Here is a 3,533-nt window from a genome sequence, read left to right on the forward strand (position 1 = left end):
CGGCCATATTATTTAAAGCTTGTGGTAAGAACGGGTTTCGTTCTAGTGCCCTAAAATAATATTCCAAAGCTTTCGTATGTTCTCCGTTCCTTGTGTGGATAAGACCTATGTTATAGAGTATATAACTTCTATCATAGGGATCAATTTCTAGTCGCATAGCTTCATAATAATTCTGTAAAGCTTCCGCATAATTTCCTTCGGATTGAGCCGACATCCGTTGCGGTCGTCTTCGATTCAAAGAATCTCCGTTCCAGAACCGTACGTGAGATTTTCATCTCATACGGCTCCTCCCTTTTTATGTGCATAATGAGAATAATACATGGAATCATCAAAAAAGATTGAAATAATTTCATTATGAACCGAACGGGGCTAGTGTTTTTACAAGAAATCTCTAACCAACCTTCCTGTAAAAGATCTTTTCTTAACATCAAGTATCTTGGTACTAAATAAAAATGATAACTCTAACAATTTCTTTGTTCTTAACACCCCTTAATTTCCGGGAATTAGTCACTTCAACAGTCTTCGATGGTTATACGGGTATCCAAAATACGAACGAGATGGATATTTGTTGTACCAACCATTCTTGTTAATCCCGATTCCGATAAAGAAAAGGTATAATTTATAACAAAGTTTTCGTATTGTTGATTCCTAGGCGTAGTGCTTCTTTCCCTATGCTGCCTATTGGTACTAGTGAAGTAGGGTTGACCTAACCCATAGGTGTAACCTTTCGCTCAATACTAGAATCTAAAATTGAAGCATCTGAGGCTGCATTAATCGGGGATACACGACAGAAGGAATTGTTTTATTTACAAACTTCACCTTCACAATAAGCGTAGATTTATTTCAATAATCTTTTTATTTCTCTCCCAAATAATGTATCTTTCTCCGAAGACTGAAATCGGTAAAGAAAAAAACATCAAATCGCACCATCTCTGTAATAGGTGAATGCCTCTTTTTCTCCTGAAGTTGTCGGAATTATTCGTAATAAGATATTGGCTACAATTGAAAAGGTCTTATCAATAAAATTTCCATTTATCCGAGATCTGGGCATAGGTAGCAATCCATTCTATAATTTCTTTTACTTACCTCTTGTGGGAAAATGATCCCACAAACAAAGAAATTGTACAGTACGAAATAACATAAAAATAAAAAAAAAAATAGATCAATTGATTCGTTCTAATTCATTGATTTAATTTGGTATAAATATTGTAAGTAAAAAGAATAACTATTGGAAAAAGATGGGAGCGCCGTCTTCGCAAGAATGAAATGAATAGATATATATCTTTTTTTAACAGTTTTTCACAAAAAAAAATTATTTTTATCCCCCCCTTGAAGGAAGGGTTTTTCTTTGATGAAAAGTTTTCTATATTTTTTTATAGTTAGAATTGACTGTACGTACCTATCAAAAAATCTAATATGAATGACTCACTATTCACTCGGTTTCTGGGCCATAATCATTATGTAGGAGAGATGGCCGAGTGGTTCAAGGCGTAGCATTGGAACTGCTATGTAGGCTTTTGTTTACCGAGGGTTCGAATCCCTCTCTTTCCGTACCTTTCACCTAATTCACCAATCTTATTAACAGCAATGTATCAAAGCAAATAACAATGGATACCATTATTCCAACGGTTAAGTTAGACCTTTCTTTTATTTTGATATAGATTCTTTATTCCTATGTTCCGCAGTACAGAAAATAACATACTGGAAAGAGTAGACAACAGGGAATGAGAATCTCCCTACCGATCCGTGATCCATGAATGGGAGAAAAATCCCCGTATCAAACTCCTTACTTTGATGGGTCTTTTTGCTTAGGCGAAAAGGGAAAAATTGTCCGAACCCTTGTTTTATTGTTTTATTTTAATTAGGTTTAAGTCTGACGAGAATAATATTCTACAACCAGCAATTCATTTATTTTCAAACCGACCCATTGACTATCTATTATTTGATTGACTAATCCTTTATATTGGAATGGTTGAAGGGTCAAATGTTTTGGCAATTCCTCGCGGGGGGATGAATCAAGATAATTTTGAATCAGAGCTCTAGATTTTTGTTCATCCCTCGCTGTAATAATATCGTGGGGTTTGCAGCGATAACTTGGTATATCTACTATACGACCATTAACTAAAATATGTCTATGGTTAACTAATTGGCGGGCTTGGGGAATAGTTGAAGCCATACCCAATCGAAAAAGGATGTTATCCAAACGCATTTCAAGTAATTGTAGTAAAACCTGACCTGTTGACCCTTTGGCTTTTCCGGCAATACGAACGTATTTAAGTAATTGTCGTTCTGTAAGACCATAATGAAAACGCAATTTTTGTTTTTCTTCTAAACGAATACGATATTGAGATTTTTTACTGGAACGTGATTGGTTTCTAAGATCGCTTCCGGCTTTAGGCCTTTTACTAGTTAGTCCCGGTAAAGCCCCCAGACGGCGTATTTTTTTGAAACGAGGCCCTCTGTAACGCGACATAAAGACTCCTTATTTTATTGAAATTTCATAAATTAAAACTAAACTAAATGATAATAAATAAAGCGAAATCTACTAAAGTATTGTACCACAAAGAATAATTAGATGAATTGTATAAATATCCGGACCTTATTGTATTTGTATATGTCTAAAAAAAACTAAAGATTCTTTTCTTGATTTGTTATACCGAGATCGAGCTCCTCTAATTTCTAATTGTAGGTTCCTACGACACAGTAGATCGGTGACTCTTGGAAAAAAGGGGAAAGAAGCCTTTTCAATATTCTTTGATTTCACATTATCAATTATGTTATGTAAAAAATCAAACAAATAAAGAAAAGCCTGCTATCGGAATCGAACCGATGACCATCGCATTACAAATGCGATGCTCTAACCTCTGAGCTAAGCGGGCTCACATAACAAAAATTGTACATATATAGGAATTTAGTAAACTACTGGGATCTTAATTATTAACTGTTCATTCTTAGTTTTCATAATGAATAGAAATCTAATGAATATAAATATAGAATAGAATTTCAAATAAATATTTGAATGAATAGATTATAGAACATAACGATTAATATTCTAAAAATAATCTAATAATTCTAATTAGATCAATTATAAATTGAATTAATTATTAATTAATATTTTAATATTAAAGTATTAATAAATTTACTTTTTTTTAGTCATTTTGAGTTATGTTCTAGAGGGTCTGCTTTAAGGAAATGAAAAGGAGAAGAAGAAAATGAGAAAGAAGAAAGAGAAGGGTGTAATCGAGATAAATGCAATCCAGATCATAATGAAAGATTCCTCTGTTTTCAGTCAGAAAAATAGAAGATAAGACGAAAAAAAAAGAAAGAATCGACCGTTCGAGTATTTCAAATTACACGAGAAAAATGATAGAAAAGAAAGGAGGGCGTGTATAATATATATTGGTATATATACATCTATATTGAATTGCGGATACAGAAATGTTAGAATCATTTCTGATTGGACCAACACTAGATCTCCGATAGAGATGAAATGAGATAAACAATAAAAAAAAATAGGAGTAAACACGATTCGA

General features: G+C 33.2%; 2 non-coding genes across 2 annotated transcripts; one reads left to right on the plus strand and one right to left on the minus strand.

The window, feature by feature from the left end:
• Window positions 1-1,464: 1,464 nt before the first annotated feature.
• TRNAS-GGA (transfer RNA serine (anticodon GGA)) lies at window positions 1,465-1,551 on the plus strand. The gene has a single exon. It is a non-coding gene; the product is annotated as a tRNA-Ser (tRNA).
• Window positions 1,552-2,806: 1,255 nt separating this feature from the next.
• TRNAT-UGU (transfer RNA threonine (anticodon UGU)) lies at window positions 2,807-2,879 on the minus strand. The gene has a single exon. It is a non-coding gene; the product is annotated as a tRNA-Thr (tRNA).
• Window positions 2,880-3,533: the final 654 nt, after the last annotated feature.

Source organism: Corylus avellana, unplaced genomic scaffold (assembly GCF_965113065.1).
Source record: "Corylus avellana unplaced genomic scaffold, dhCorAvel1.hap1.2 HAP1_SCAFFOLD_255, whole genome shotgun sequence".
NCBI lineage: Eukaryota > Viridiplantae > Streptophyta > Magnoliopsida > Fagales > Betulaceae > Corylus > Corylus avellana.